This window comes from Miscanthus floridulus, chromosome 12, assembly GCF_019320115.1.
Source record: "Miscanthus floridulus cultivar M001 chromosome 12, ASM1932011v1, whole genome shotgun sequence".
NCBI lineage: Eukaryota > Viridiplantae > Streptophyta > Magnoliopsida > Poales > Poaceae > Miscanthus > Miscanthus floridulus.
Genome location: NC_089591.1, coordinates 17,545,618 through 17,563,751, shown reverse-complemented (window position 1 = coordinate 17,563,751; position 18,134 = coordinate 17,545,618).

Here is an 18,134-nt window from a genome sequence, read left to right as displayed (position 1 = left end):
GATGTGAAATCTGATTGGAATTTAGAAGTCAAATGAAGCCCAAATTTTTACAGCTGCTAGATGACTTCGTGAAGCACATCGCCACAAAATTTTAGGGTATTTGGATCTGTATATTGGGAAATGTAGATTATTCTTTTAAGGGTACAGATCTGCCAGAAAAATGATAATTATTGGATTGATCAAGAGTCACTTTGATTGAAAGGTTCTCAAGTTGGAATTATGTTTATAAGTGTTTGAGGAACCTAAGTTTGGTTTTGGATTGATCCAGAAGCATGAAAAGAGTACAAGGCCATTTGATTGTGGAGTGTACTTGGCACATATTTGGTACTCAAATTGGAAGATCAAGATCAAACTCAAGATGAAGATAAGGTTTAAGTTCTAGTGACAATTGGAAATCATTTAGAAGAAAGAAAAGAACTTAAACAAGTAGAAAGAAAAGGACTTAAAGAAGGATTCATGGTTATTCATCAAGTTAAGTCCATTCCATGGATCAATCAAACAAAGCTATTTCAAGTGAGTGTCAAAGATGGTTCTTTGGAGAGAGGTCACTTCTTCCTAGTGTAGGGACTTGCCGCCTTTTCTAGGTAAACCAAGTGTGGTGCTTGGAAAGCTAAAATAGAAGTGGTGATCTAAGGAACATTTGAGATACTTAGTTGGAGCAAATCAAAAGGATGGATCTAGAGAGCAAGCAACACCCAAAAGAGAGCTAGTCATGGCAATTCAAGTGGTATTCTAAGTAGTTCTCTCATGCAAGCTTTGATCAAAAGATGAAGCAAGTCAACCACAACAACAAGATAGTGCACTTGATCTTAAGTGGTTCTTAAATCATATAGGTGAAGAATGGATTTCATTATTGATGACTGGTCTTCACCAAGCTTATAATTGGACTTCACATTGCTATTGCGGAGCTTTATTGGAAACTAACGACAATCTTCTACTCCAAGATAGCAAATGTATCATTGTAATGTGCATGATCATTTTCATACCTTACTAGTATGCGGTTAGTGCATATAGTACATGCTTATTAGGATCATGCATAACAAATGAAAATTTTAAAATTCATAGCCTACAACTATGCTTGAATGGTTAATTGGTCTAGTGGTAGTTTATGAGTTTGTTCATAAGCTAGTGAACCCAAGTACTTGATTTATTTTGGATTGCCAGCAAGTGACAAGTACAACCTCAATAAGATAACTGCTTAATGTGTGAAGAAGCTTAGAGAGGGTTCAATCCAGACTTGGAAGCTTAGGCAAATCAATTTAGTTCAAGTCATATTAGAAGCTCATGACAATGAGAAGAGTACAAGAAAGATAACAATGCAAATGGATATCTAGTTTGTGTATTTCAAGTGGTATCTAGACTCAATTGATCTCCTCAAGTGGTATTTACAAGTGGTGTCTAGATCAACTTACAAGTGATATCCTACAAGTGGTACTCATGAAGATGACAAGTGTTCAAGAAATGGATATAATTGACAAATCTTACAAGTGGTTTCAAGATCGTTCCTACATGTAGTATATCTAGATTATCACATAGTTACAAATGGTATTCATACAAGTGGTATCTAGCACAACAAATGGTGGTTCCTCAAGCGATCCTCAACTTTAAGTGATCATCAAGTGAAACAAGTTCCCTCATCAACAAAAGCTCAAGCTTATCAAGTGGATGACCCATGCTATGACATAGGGGGAGGTGCCCCACCAATTGGTATCAAGGTCAAAGATCGTACATAAGGTGTCATTCCAACATATGTGGTGTTGTTCATAAAAAATGCAAGATTCAAGTGTCAACCATCTACCCCAATGCAATCCTTTGTATCAATAAGAAGCACACCTTTTATGGAAATTGATGACAAAGGGGGAGAAGTTGGATCAAAGATATGTAAATGCATCATGGGGAGAAGTAGAAGTTGGACATGGACAAAGAGGGAGCAACATTGAACATTGGAGAAGGATTAAAATTCTTGGACAAGAGAAGCACACAAGTAGGGGGAGCAAGCTCATGAACTTTGGTTGCATTTGATATGTGCATATTCATGTACTTGCTTGCATTGCACAAGTTTTTAATTTTGATATGCATGCTTGTGTGTTGTATGCTAGTTATAGAACTTGAATGATGATATGATAACTAGCATGCATAAGATGGTAGCTAGACTTGTGTTTTTCAAGCAAAAACTAGAGCCTTGCTTATAATGTTGATCTCACGGGGTTTCTAGTGTTTTTGTTGTCTAGCTACTCATGATGCTAAGGATGGTGTTAAAAGTGCAACTCGGATTGGTATCATGCTTCAAAGGTTATTCTATACACCTTAGCATCACTTAGTAGTGGTAACACTCCCACAAATTTCTTATTTATGCATGTGTGCAAACTTGAAACCAAACCATTTGAGCACACATGTAGGGGGAGTTATCACTACCAAGCTGGGTTTTATGGTGCTTATCCAAATCTTCACATAGAGCTTAAATGTTAGATAAGTAGCATAAAATCCATATCAAGTTAGCAATTTACACTTGTGTGAAGTGCTAGCTTGAAATGAGCTTAATTTCCATATCTTTGTAGAGTTGCCATCAATTACCAAAAAGAGGGAGATTGAAAGGTCCTTGTTTTGTTTTTGTAATTGAGTGACAACCTAGGTAGACTAATGTGTTTAAATGTGAGATACACAGGTGATTAGTCCATAGGTACACTTGTGTGCACAACTCATGCCATCACGGTGAAGATGGCTTGGATTTGTTGAAAGGCTCACACATGTGATGAAGGAGCTCATTGCATATGAGACATGACATTGAGTCATATGACTAAGGTGGAGAAGATCAAGACAAGACTTAGATTGATAGATCGGTTGCAAGTGTGAAGGGCAAGTTGGAGGCTTTGGAGCGATGGACCACATGGCGGTGAAGCTTGAGCAAGACTTGGCGCCAATGGATGAAGGCAATGGTGAAAAGCAAGTGAGGTCAAGATCGATGAACTAACAAGGTCACGTGATGATATGAAGTGGATAATATCATTTGTGATATGGTTGGTGCATGTGTTACATCAATATTGGAGGAGATGGAATGGAATGCGTAAGGCAAAGGTATAACCTATAGGGTATTTCATTTCACCGGTCATAGGTGTGTAGAGAAGTTTATGACCGGGTTTAGGATAGATGGTCATACTATCAAGAGGGGCAAACTTGTTTGCGTATCAGTCATCTAGTGCCACTCGAGTGATCTAACTTTGCATTGTTGATAGGATCGAGTGGCATGGTGAAGAGGGTGCTAATCCTTTGGAAAATATTTGTGAAAAGCTAACACACATGCACAAGATGGTGGACACTTGGTGGTGGTGGCACATTTGCAAAGGAAGAGTTGTTGGAGTTGATTTGGATCAACTTGGAGAAGAAAAGAGCAAGTTTGGGATATCCGAGGGTTAGAAAATGTGTTGATATTTATAAGTGCAAATAGAATATGAAGGATTCCACAAGCGCACATAATACCATTATAGCATTTTACTCGAAGTATTCCAGGTATCGTTATTTATATTTTACCATAGCAAAACAATGGAGTAAAGATTTATTGGGTAACAAAGGACTATCTATTAACATACCTGCTCTTGAGCACTTTGGGACACCGCTTAGATGGTAGACCATCCACATTAGATAATTCTACTGACGCGACTATGGTCCTACAATTTAACAACCTGTTCAATTTGGTGTGGACTACAAAGGATAGACGGGACTGTTACCACCCACTGCTACCACACAACCAGAGAACAGGGTGTACTCATAGGTAGAGAATCGTATAAGCACCATGCTTACATGAGGCTCGGCTACTTAGCCCAATTGATAAACTATAGCAGGCTAAGCGCTCTATGAACCCACACACAAAAGTAAAGATAAGCTTAACTAAGCAAGATACATATTAAAAGTAAGCATAGCCATGTAGATAGGAATATGATGAATTGATAATAAGTCTTACAAGATGTGAAAGTGAAGATACAAGGCTTTGCCGAGCCTCCAAGACTATATCCAAAACTTGAGCATGAGCCCAACTTGACCCTCACTCCCGAGCTACTAATCTATTACATTAGAAAGTTCTAGACCTATTCCTCCTGGTGTGTTTTGATCTGAATTAGAGATATGAATTAGGGTTTCAGGATGGCTCTAGGGAGGGGGGTAGGGGCTGCTATATATAGGGGGTAGCGTCAATTCTGGACCCTCAGATCAAACCGACTTAAAAGGATGGCGTAGATGCAATCTTGGATGCAGTGGAGAATGACATTCGAAGGGGAGGCTGATAGGTGGGGCCCACAGGTCGGCCGACCCCTTGTCAGCGTCTCGGCTCGATCTTTGCTAGAGAGTCTCCTAGGGTCTTCTAGAGTCTTCTGGAGTTATTTTCATCGTGGATAAACATGATTAAATCTGATGATTGAGTCTACCTTGCCAGTTTTCTAGATAAATCCTCCTTCAAACATAGATTCACCAAAAGTTGTGGAATTTATTTGTTGAAACCCTAGACCTATGTTGGTGATCCTTTTTATGCATTTATATAAGTTATATTGATGGTTTATGATGAACGTTAACGACCGTCGACAAGCTCCCCCACACTTAACCTTTGCTAGTCCCTGAGCAAAGCCAAACTCAGCAATGGATGAGGAGTTGCTACAATGTTTTCACTCCTCAAAAGTACACATGCATTCAATCAAAAATTCTCCTCTAGATTAGAATAAACTAATCTGACTTTCAAACTTACCCATATTACCTTAAACTATGGGGCTTCTTAGCCTTCACTTGGGTCTTGAGTAATTGAAAGACAAATTGATCAAGTCAAGCACTATGTCTCAAGTTCTTTGTTCCACCATTGTTCCAGAGTTTTTGTAAGTTTTTCAAAATCAAACTCCGAGATTCCATTGTATGACACTCTCAAGTCTCTCATTATATGTGGTATTTGTGGATCCTCACCAAGGCATAAAATGATGTTGTGCCTTATCTCTTCCTTCCACTAAAGCTTATGTGGAGTTCATAGGTAGGGAGAAAGCTAGAGCATACTTGCAATGCATATATTGTAAAGTCACACAATGGATCTAAAGAGAGTTGAGTCATACAATCAAATCAAGATGTGCATGTGTGTGGATATATATGGTGGCTAACCTAATTCTACTTTGCTCCTTGAAAACTTATCTCTCTTTTGAAACTAGAAAATATTTTTGCAAGAAAACATGGGCTATCTTATTCATCTCTTTCTCTTTTTTCAGGCGGGCATCTGAGTACCCATTGTTTTAGATATCTCGGACACATGTCTATTTTTTCTCAACTTTTTTTCAACTCTTTTTTTCTTCTTCTATTTTTTATGAATAACTTTTGCATAGCCCATGCCTCTTATTTGCAACAAAACTTTTGAGAGATAGTAACAAGAACTTGGAGCATTTATTTGGTGGATGAAAAACCTATCAAGCTTGTTTTTGGTGTTTACCCCCAGTGTAGGAATAAAACATTTTTGGGTGGATCTAAATGGAATGACATGTTTTTGTGCCTACCCCCAGTGTAGGAGTAGTGCATATGTGGGTGGTGTGTACGTGATCTTGATTTTAAGAGCATGACAAACCTCTCATAAGGGTCAACAAAGCTTGACAAAACTCAATGCAAAATAAAGCATCATATATATGGAAGATTTCCTAGCCTAAATAACATGTATGGCTCTGGTAGGAATTCAAGCTTTGTCATACATGAACTCATCATATAACATTTTTGTGTTTTTCAGAAGATAAATCTCCAGAATTTTAGTGTCACTTGGAACAAGATAACAACAACTCAAACCTTCTTATATCATATCTGTCAATTACCTAGACTTAGATCAAGCATATGCTACCCACGAGTTTCAAGTTCAGTGTAAATCCTTATATCAAAACAATCTTATCCAAAACTCAAGAAAATTCTAGACTAAAAACTAGGTACTTGAAAGGAATTACAACAGAGCAACTATTAATAATTTCCATTAGAGATTATGTAGAGAGTCCCTATTTATTTATTTAGCTCTTAAAAGAAATTAAAGCAAACCAGACACACTCTTTTTATATTGTTTTCATTTTTAGTTCATGCATTATAACTATATATATTTCTATAAAGATAACTTTTTATTTTGTTTTTAGTTATTCATCTATTTTCTAATATATATATATATAAAGCAAACTAAGAATAATAAAAGGAAAAAAATACTTATCTAGATACACGGGGGATGCCTTCTCCCCCAAGCTGGTTGTTGTCGTGGTTGCTCAACGAGGTGGCCGAATGTGGAGGTGCTGGAACAGAGCCTCCCAATTTTGATTTTGCTGTTGCTGTTGTTGTTGGAGGCTGGCCATCTTGTGTCCCATGCTTACCTACCATTGCGTATGATTATGTAACATACCTTGTATGATAGCATTTGTCTCTTCAATGGTTGCAAGTCTATTATCGAAGCAGTGGTAGGCTACCTGAGAGTCAAGATACCCTCAGCCAAAGAAAGACATGCGTCCTCCTTGATGCCCACTCGGTTTGCTCTTGAAGATGAGGATTCTTATGGTGGCGCTTCCATTGGTGGAGTTTCCAATGGTGGTGCCACCTTCTTCTATCAAACTCATCTTGATTTTGAGTTTGATATTGGTTTGATAGGTGCTTCCTTTCTTGACTTGTTCCTATTCATTGTTTAGTGTTTCGAAGTCAACCATCAATAGTAGAAACTGGCGACATCTTGTGTGCATCATAATTGCCGGTTCAAAACTTTCACTTGTAGAATTTGGGGGATCAACTCCCCCACACTTTGCTCGAAGTGTGTTCTGCTCATAAAGACAAGGTAGAGATCAAGTGCATGGGCTCTGTTGGTGGGAAAAGACCAATAGAACCAAAACCTTATTTATTATTCTCTAGCCTTAGGCACATTGAATCATGATAAGATTGATGTTGTGTGCATTGTTCATTTATAGCATGGGTGATAAGATCAAGAGGATGAGCATGAATGTAGCATTTTGACTATGAAAAACAAAATGGAGTTGCTTAACCTATGGAAGGATTGTCCATCTTTATATAATGTATCAAACTTTTCATGACTATGACTATCATCTTCCAAAGATAAGATATGCAACATTTTAGCTCATTTGGTTAAGACTAAGATCAAGAAAGTGGTGCTATGAACAAACTTAAGGAATAAGACATGTTGAGTTAATCAGGTTGGATCAAGCAAAGTTGCAACTTGAACATGTTTGTGTCTTCATTTATGTGCATACGAAGATCAAGAGGAAAATGATGACCACTTACCTTAAAATGTTACCTTCATCATTGGAGCGTGATGACACCATATGATGAAGGGTAGATGACTTTCGGTGGTCCTTTCCTTCCTTGCATCTTGAGTTGTTCATGAGCATCTTGTCTCATATGTTGCACTCCTTTCTCACTCTTCCATCATGCCATCTTTTGTTCTTTCTTGGCATTTTGATTAGACCTTCTGCTCCTCTCATTATTTCTTCTCTACAAGGGATTAGTAGACAACACATACCCAAAGGAGTATACAAATGATTCAAAGTAAGGATAGTGTTGCCATGGAGTTAAAGGTCAATCTATATCCTATGTTTTAAATAATATGCCTTTATTATTCACCACTACTTCAAACTTTCAACAAGGTTTAGGCAAAGATGTGCAAAATTGTTTTGAAGAATACCTCAAACCTTGATTTGTTTCTACGAATGATCTCCTAACATTCCCAATAAAATTTGAATATTTTCCTGCAAGGGTTAGTGTTGACATTTCTTAGCATAACTCTTTACTAAGTTGTCATCCCTAGCATGATGCCAGAAATGCGTGGTTGGTAATTATTAATGACACTTGTAAACTCAGAGAAAATTATATATGTTAAAGTAAAGTATCCACAAGCGCACAAATAATATACCATTGTAGCATTTCACCCGGGAGTATACCGAGTATCGTTATTTATATTTTATCCATAGGGAGGAGCTATGGGATTGTTGGCAAAGAGATATTGACAAATATATATATACTTATGATAAAACCACTCTCATGCTATGGCAGGGGTAAGTCAAATGATAAATAAATGATAAGTATGAAGCATTGATAATAATTTCAGAGATAGAAATAGAAACTCATAAAATGTAGTATGGCCAGGCAGGAGATTTGGTAAGAGCAAAAGATTCCTAAGTCATTCCTTATTTACTAAGTATTTTGTACACCCAAGTATATACACTCTCATCTATAGCATAATTAACTTTGAATCTATGCATAAGGAAAATTACTAAGGAAGATCAAGAACAGAGCTTGTCTCCCTTCGCAACCGTGTTCTACTTGCTCTACAAATGGTGAGTGGACTATAAAGGACTCAATGGGAGTGTCACATCCACGATCTACCACATGACCTAGAGTGCAGAATGCAACCACATGTAAACAATATCTAAGCATGATGCTTACATAATGTCGACCACTTAACCCACGGGCGTCTTGGGCTAAGCGCTTTGTGAACATATGCATAAACTCATTATCAATCACAACTATATCAAGTATATAACTAGAGCAAACTTGGAACATAATAAATAGCAACATGATATTGAAGTAGCACAAAGTCAAAAATAAAGAGATACAATGGCTATACCAGTCTCCAGATGACATATCCAAAATCTTGAGCAATAACCCACACTCTACTTGAACCTTGCTAGCTAGCCTATCCTAGAAGCTTGAAGAATTGTAGCTCTATTCTCTTCTCTCTAGAAACCCTAATTTCTAGTGTGATCTTGACTTATGGTAGCATGCTCTAGAGGGGGGTAGGGGCTGGTTATATAGGATGGAGCATCAATCCTGAGCCCTCGGATCAAACCGACTTGAATAAATAGCATAGATGCAATCCTTAAGGAGGTGGAGAACCAACATAACAACAGGGGGCTAATAGGGACCAAGGGACCGACCGGCCTGGAGGTGGGGCCAGGCGGACCGACCTGTCATCCTCTATAGGTCTGCTTCGGTGGCATGGCTTCTGGTGTCCTCTAGAACCTTCTGGAGTAGTTTTTGCTATGGATAAGCACAATTTGATTTGATGTTTTGGTCCTCCATGATGGTTTTCTGAATAACTCATGCAAAAAATACAGATTCACCAAAACTCATAGAAATTATTAGTTTAAACCCCTAAGTCTTTGTTGGTGATCATATTTATGCCCTTATATATGTTTTATTGATGGTTTATGATGGATGGTAACTACCGTCAATAGTTAGTCCACATATACAACCAAATTCTATACAAGTATGTTTTGATTTAATAATTATGTTCGAATAATATTCCGGAGCATGCTTACAATAGAACAAGGAAGTTTAAAAGACTAAAGAGATTCATTCAAGTAGAAACAAGAATATGTATGGTGAACCAAAGGAGTATGATTATTTAAATTTTTATTTGTGATTTAGCAGTTTAAGCATGGCATAAAGGTAGAGATACCCAAGATAAATTAGCATCATGTTATGAGATATTTTAAAGAACTCCATCCTCCTGACTTGAATTTTGCAGAGTGCAAAAGCAAGTTTGGATGATAGAACTCTCATATGAATGTGATTCAATGTTGCATCATGTTTGGTTGAACATACCTTATGTATTTATCCTTCCTTTTTTACTTAGATGATTAGTGATAGAACTATCTGAAGGAGGTGCGTCCGATTTACATATTGATGAGAGCTTGTGGTCCATTGAGCAGGCCTTTCCTTACATTAATCTTTGTCATTGCACCATATCTAATGAGGATATGAACAATTGCATGCTCTTCTTCCATCAACCTTTCTTGATTTTTGTTTATTCTTGGTTGATGAGTTAGGGTCCATTGGAGATGCAAACTCAAGTTCATCCTTGGTTGTCTTTGTCCTCTAATGGTGTGGTGGAGAGTTCTTCTTCTTTGTTTGTTAGTTGTACGCCAGCCATCTTGATAGTCGAGGAAGGAACCTCATTAGAATTTGTGTGAAAGCTTCATCTCCGATGACTTAGGGATGTCTTCTCGTACCCATGGTTGTTCATGATTCCACGAGACACCATCGATAGACCACCACTGATTGATGACATTTTGTTGACATGAGATTGCACGCCATGATGTACTGGCATCTCGTTGTCTTGGTTCTTGTTGTCGATGTGTGAATTGGTGTCTCCGAAGATGATGGGAGCAGATGTATTCTGGATAATACAAGGTGGGTTGCATCCTGCTTCTCATCAGCATCCAAGCTTGAGTCTTGGGAAAGCTTAATGCTAGGTTGTCTTTTGATATTGCTCTTAGTCTGTCAATTTGTTCATCCACTTCCACAGCTGTAGTGGTGGTTTGGTAGGTTCATACCAAACCTTGAATAGGCATAGCTTATATTCATTCTTCCTGCAAAATGTTAATGGACACATACCTGAGGGAATACAATGAATTTGAAACATGGGTTGTTGTCCATAACTTCTGTAATTTTTCTCTATGCTAATGAAAGGATGGTTTTAGGATTACTTTAGCATAGATTTTGTTTATTTGCAAATTTTATGTGTTTGCTACATTCTAGCATGGTTCAAGGCAAAGATAACCTGCAACAAAAGATAAGCGAATAAACCTTGATACTCACAGTTCTTCCTTCATGAAGAATGAGCTAGGTCTTCTTTGTGCATAGTTATTAGAGTTCATCACATGCCTTGATTCATCTTTGATGTGAATTCATCTCTTGACTTACCCAGATTGAATTTGAGAGTTTTCTATAGGGGTTAGTCCAACAAAATGTGTAGTGTCTACACAAGCAACTTTTAGTCCAATAACTACAGTAGACTCCATGTCTTTTTTGATTAAGGAAGGAGTTTTAACCTAAGCACCATGCTTAATTTAAAAGCCAATGGAAGTATGTATAGTACTTCCAAACCAAAGCATACTATGGAAGACAAAAGTAACATGAAAGCATTTTAGAGATTTACTCAAATAGAGATGAAAGAGCATGGTCATGGTGACTGATTTTCTTTAAGATAAAGGATGCAGGTGGCTTGGATATATGCGTGGAACTAAACATGTTGTGGATTTGATATGAGAGAATTCAAATTAAACAGAATGGATGCATGGATTATTCTAAGCAAACATGCAGTGGAATGCAAAATGTTAAAAAGGTAACTACTCATTAAGTTTAAAGTCCATGAGCATGACTATCTCACATTTCTTGATCATACTTACCCTGACTCACAAGATGGAACTTGTGAGTAGTGCAACGTTTGTTTCCGTCACTTGAGATGTGATTTCAATTCTTGCGACATCAACTTTTTTCTCCAATCTACACATGGTTAGATTAATATATATATGTCTATACAAACCTATGAGATGGCAGGGTTCCAGTGTTGATGGATCTTTGAATGTTCAGGCACCCTGAGGTTCTTCAATGTTTCTTCTTTTCTTGTGGAAGCTTGCCGAAAGGTCAAAATGACATATGCTATCCCGTCTTATTCCATAATTCAACAGAACAGGGGTAATCCTACTAAAGCTAGTGTTACATTAATGATCTAAATCTTTACGCTAATTGTTTCCCCGACAACAGCACCAAAAATGCTTGTTGGTATTTATAAGTGCAAATAGAATATGAAGGATTCCGCAAACGCACATAATACCATTGTAGCATTTTACTGGTAGTATTCTAGGTATCATTATTTATATTTTACCGTAGGGAAGCAATAGAGTAAAGATTTATTGGGTAACAAAGGAGTATCTATTAACATACCAACATAGCTAGAGCAAGGGGTAAAGGTAATGATAGGAATTAAGCATAATGACACTTAGGGGATAGATCACTAATATAATGTAAACTAGTTAACTCAGGAGAACAAGGGGTGTTGTAGATTCTTATGATATTCTTATTACAGGATCAAAGTATATATATACCTGACTATAGCTAAGATTAACTCTACTCTTGAGAACTTTGAGACGCCGCTTACACGGTAGAGCATCCACAATAGATAACTCTACTGACACGACTACAGTCCTATAATTTAAGAACCTATTTAATTCGGTGTGGACTACAAAGGATAGACGGGACTATCACCACCCACTGCTACCACACAACCAGAGAACATGGTGTACTCATAGGTAGAGCATTGTATAAGCACCATGCTTACACGAGGCTCGGCTACTTAGCCCAATCGATAAACTATAGCAGGCTAAGCGCTCTATGAACCCACACACAAAAGCAAAGATAAGCTTAACTAAGCAAGATACATATTAAAAGCAAGCATAGCCATGTAGATAGGAATATGATGAATTGATAATAAGTCTTACAAGATGTAGAAGTGAAGATACAAGGCTTTGTCGAGCCTCCAAGACTAGATCCGGAACTTGAGCATGAACCCAACTCGACCCTCACTCTCGAGCTACTAACCTACTACATTAGAAAGTTCTACACCTATTCCTCCTAGTGTGTCTTGATCCAAATCAGAGATATGAATTAGGGTTTCAGGATATCTCTAGGGAGGTGGGTAGGGGCTACTATATATAGGGGGTAGTGTCAATTCTAGACCCTCGGATTAAACCAACTTAAAAGGATGGCATAGATGCAATCTAGGAGGCGGTAGAGAACCGACATTCGAAGGGGAAGCTGACAAGTGGGGCCCACAGGTCGGCCAGCCTAGGGGTGGGGCTGACTGGCCCCTCCTATCAGTGTCTCATCTCCATCTTTGGTGGAGATTCTCCTAGGGTCTTATAGAATCTTCTGGAGTTGTTTTTGTCACGGATAAAAATGATTAAATCTGACGATTGGGTCCAGCTTGCCGGTTTTCTGGATAAATCCTCCTACAAACACAGATTCACCAAAACTTATGGAATTTATTAGTTTAAACCCCTAGACCGATGTTGGCAATCCTTTTTATGCATTTATATAAGTTATATTGACAGTTTATGATGAAAGTTTACGACCGTCAACAAAATGCAACCAAAATTGTAGCCAATGCGTAGCCCAGTCTAGGGGTGACACCACCCTTTCTAGTGTGCACCGCCCCCTAGGGCGGTGGCACCGCCACCCCAAGCATGCTGCACCACCACCCCTGCGACGTGCCCAAATCAGCACTACCACCCTTTCTTATTTTGGGCATAACTCTTAACTTCGAACTCTGATTTCGATGACCTAGGACTTTTCGGAAAGCTAATGAAATTCTCTACAAGATTAAAGTGGTAGTTTTTAGATTTGAGATGAAGGGGTACCGCCATGGTCACCGGACTGTCCGGTGCTAGGCACTACCATATGTTTTCCAAAGAGGGGCGAAAACATGTTTTCGGTGCCGTGGGGGCACCGCCACCCCTAGTTTGGTGCACCGACCCCTATGTCCGGTGCCTAGGTCACAATGGCTAGTTTGTGCAATTTGACCGTTGGGCACCACCAACCTATGTCTGGTGCCCGCATGTTGTCGTCCGATGACCGTGCAGAAATGTGCTCCAAGGCTCCAACGGTTCTATTTGGCTTGGGGCTATAAATAGAGGTGGAGCTTGGCCTTAAGCTGGTTGCTGGGCACCCTTAAGCCTTGGTGGCTATTGATACTTCTTATGGCTATTGGACAATTCTACAAGCGCACAGAATATATCGATGCAGCATTTCACTTGAGAGTATTCCAAGTATCGTATTATTTCCATAGGGAAGCTAAGTTTGGCTAGACAATTGGTAGAGTGAATTCTAAGTGAAAAATGACTATGAACTATCATGTTCTTATACCGGGGATAAACTAGAGTAATAACTAAAGGACTAAAACAAGAATGAAACTAAATGACAGCGTAGGTAGAGAGAGGTCATAGAGTAACTATAAGATAAACCAAGTACTACCTATCAGGCAAACAATATATCTAAGTTTAGCAGATCAGGATTCAATAAATACTTTAGAGCATACTTGCGTTGGATTTAACTAAACATGAAGCACAATGAGCCCTATGATTGAATAACTTGTTCCAATGTGGTGGAATACATAGGATGATAGGGCTGTCACCACTTGCCTAGTACCACAATCTATCTAGAGAACTAGCCACAATCCAAGGTAACATATAGTCTAAGCACCACACATACACTATAAGATACTACTCTATCCTCATGGTAAGATTAGAGCACTAGCTAGTGACGAAGATCCTGTATTATTGGAAACTTACTAACTAAACAAGATATGATCAAAAAGCCACAACACAAATATAACTAAGGATTTAGCTAAATGCTAGAAATGTAGAAAAGTACTAAAAAGGAAATATATATGTTGCAAATAAAGTATCTTACAAGAGGAATTACAAGAGCTATACTAGAGACTTCTAAAGACTTCTCCTATAGCTCTAAGCTCTTCACTCTTCACTCGCACTCTCACTACTAGCCGAATTACTACTTGGACTCAATTGGACACTAAAACTACTCAAATGGAGATGGATGTCGAGATGGGATGATTACAATTGAGGTAAATGTGGTATTTATAGCCTCCTAGAGTATGGGGGTACTTGTAGGCGACTAAGGAAGGTCGTGGCGGAGCCTTAGCAGTCGGACGATGGGGGTGGCGTTGGCCTATCGTAGGATGCACTGCCATTACATCCTACTACCTTGGTTGATCCTCCAAGGCAGTTGCCAAGTCCAAGAGGTGGTTGCTTCAGTCGGTGACCTCCTGTGCATGTGCCAATGAGCCCCTCAATCCATGTGAGGTGGAGAGATGGCCCTTGGATCAAACCGACATGAAACCAATGCGTGGATGTGCTCCAAATTGTGTTTCTTGGAGGATCACGTCGATCAGTGATGTGGACGAGCCAGGTGGCCATCGACCAATGTGGTGGGCCATCGGTCGACCCCACCTATTAGCCCCTAGGGGCCCTCTCATGGTGGATTGCCTCTAGGTGTGTCCCACTTGTATATTTTCAACATTTTTCGTACATACAAATAAAACTCATGTACAAGTGGAATTCCATTAGTTATAAGCCAAATCCCTATGCTCTATGTTGAGTTTTCCTTGAATTGTTTGCATTGTTGATGGCTAGAATATGCATTTAGTGACCATGAACAAGCTCCCCCAAGCTTGCCTTTTGCTCGTCTTGAGCAAAGACTGAACGGATCAAGATGTCCAAGAGGGGGGAGGTGAATTGGGCTAATTCTTTTTGCAATAATTAAATCCTACGGTTAGCTCAATTAACCCCTTGTGCCTAGAAAAGTATTTCTATTAAACTAATGCACAACAGAATTGCAACCTATGTTCCAAACTTACTCTAGCATGGCAATTCTATGAATATAAAGACAAGTATTGAATTGCTCAAAGTAAATGCTCAAAGTAAATAGAGAGAGAAACACGGTGATGTTTTGCTGAGGTATCGGAGAGTCACCACTCCCCACTAGTCCTCGTTGGAGCACCCGCGTAAGGTTGTAGCTCCCCCTTGATCCGTGAAAGGATCAAGTGCTCTCTATGGGTTGATTCTTCGACACTTCATCGCAGTGAATCACCCAAAGCCGCTCACAACTTGAGTTAGGTCACCCACAAGCTCCACCGGGTGATCACCAAGCTCCCAATCACCACCAAGCTGTCTAGGTGATGGCGATCACCAAGAGTAACAAGCACAAACTCTCACTTGACCACGCGAAGCCTAATGAGAAGATGGATGCACACTTTGCTACTCTTGATTCACTAATGAGGCTACTTGGATTCTCAAATCTCAATCACCTCACTAGGACCTTGCTCTTCTTGGCACTCACAAACATGTTTTTTAGCTGTTGGAATGAGCAAAAGTGACTCCACACATGAGTGGAGCTTCTATTTATAAGGCAGCCAGAAAAACAAACCATTATGAGCTTCTGCGGGGTGACCGGACGCTCCGGTTAGTTCAACCCGCATTTCAGTGATAATGTGTTGACCGGACGCTGGTAGGGTCCGGTCACCACTGACCGGACGCGTCTAGTCGCATTAAACCCTCATTGGAACCTTACTGTACTCGACCGGATGCTGAACCCCCGGGGCCCGGTCAGCACTGACCGGACGTGTCCGGTCGCCAATTCCCTTCTCTAGAACCTTACTAAAGTCAACTAGATGCTGCCTCTCAGCATCCGGTCACTTGACCACTCCAGCATCCGGTCGCACCGAATGCAATCTCTTGATCAAATGAACTGACCGGACCCTGCGGCCAGCATCCGGTCGCACCAGAGCCAGCGTCCGGTCAGCATTTGACCCTCCATTCACTTCCAACTCTCAAACATATCTGAATGAAGTTTGCTCCATAGGATCATAGGGCTGTTGTGGAGCTACCTAGTGCTAGTTTAAACAAGTGTGCACCACACCTAACTTAATAGACTCACCTAGGTCAAGCTACCCATCCATACCCCCTTAATAGTATGGCCAAAGGAAAAACAAAGTCCTAAACTACTCTAAGTGTCACTCCAACTCCATTCGACACTTAGAACTAGTCATCCTTAACCTTGTCATCCATCCTTTGAAAACTGAAATGATTTCCATCGTAGGGGCATGACCACCTCAATTGCCCAATAGATCTCCATTACCATGACCTAACTTAATTGCTTCTACAAAACACATGTTAGTCATAGTAATCTTGTATTGTCATTAATCACCAAAATCCAACTAGGGGCCTAGATGCTTTCAATCTCCCCCTTTTTGGTGATTGATGACAATACCACCTCGAGTATGTGAAAGAGTGAGGTTTTTGACGGGGTTGGTTCATATAAGCTTTTGTCAATAAGAACAAAAGAGTTAGGCAAGCTTATCTGACCCAAGCCAACACAACGTACTCAAAGGATATGAATTAAGCAAGAGTACAAGTAATAAAGCTCATTTGCATTGGAGTATTAATGCGGAAGCAAAGGCAAATGAGCATTGCACAAGTGATATGACATAAAGGAATTCAAAGTAGAGAGCACACATGTCATAAATCACAATCACGTAGATATCACTATCACATAGATATAATAATATGCATGAAGGTAACACACGAATGCACAATAGTAATAGTGTATCACACAAATAAAACTCCAAATATATATAATAAGCTAATACTAGATAACTAGCTCCCCCTAAATGTCACTCCCCCTAAGTCTACATACTCGAACCCTCTCCCCCTTTGGCGTCAAACACTAAAACCTAAGGGTCGGTCGATGGGGCTGCAGCGGACGAGTCGGGCGCTGAAGTACGTGGAGTAAGATGAAACTGGGCGCCATCATCATCTGACCCTAAGCTCTATACTGACTGACCCTCTATGGCTAGAAGTGTCTCTGAAGTGATCTAGGTCTAAGCTAGGGTAGGTGTAGCCTGTGATGCTGCTGATATGTCTGTCGTAGGATCTAAAGAGGCGACAGACGACAGGAGCCTCTGAGTAGTCATGACAACTGGAGCTACTATAGAAGGACTGGCGGTATGCATATGTGGTGGTGTAGGCATGCCTATCAACTCGCTGAAGGATGCTCCAAGACTCCTAGAGACTAATGTGTCAGGCACAAATAGCGAGGATGACTGCTCCAGTGTGAAGCTCATCTGAAATGGTGTGAACTGTGGGGCTACCAATGGTGAGGACAACCATTGGGACACCTGAACTATGGGTGAAGCAAACGGAGCTGGAGGCTGTCCCTGACTCTAAGGCCCACTAGGCTGTACTACTGGAGTCATCATAGTGGTGGCAGGTAGAGCAAGCTAGGGTGAAAGCTGTGGCTATGGGGCCCCAAGTGCTGTTACTACATGCTGCATAAATCCCATAAGCTAGTGCTGCATGAGTAACTGTTGCTGATGCATCTGCTGCTGCTGCCACTGGAACTCGTCCTGACGAGCCTAAAACTGTGCAAAGTTGGCAGCTGTCTCCTGAGCCTATCGTGCCTGATCCTGCTGCATCCGCTCAAGAATAGCAATCAAGGCGGGGTCCATCTACGGTGCAGGTGGAGCTGAGCTAGAACTGCTAGCCTCTACATCATGTCTGCATGGAGGCATATGAGGAATAGGCAGATAGTCATCATCTGAGCTGTCACTAGTCTCTGTCACCTCCTGCTGTGCCTCAAGCTGCTCCTCCTTAGTAGCAGCTATGCCTCTGATAATCTCGTCCCGCTGAGCTGCTGACTTTGGAACATCTGGACAATGGCTAGGCTAAGTGGGTGCCTATGGTGTGTTGTGTCTGATCCTCTATGCCATGTTATATGCTGGAAACTTAGTG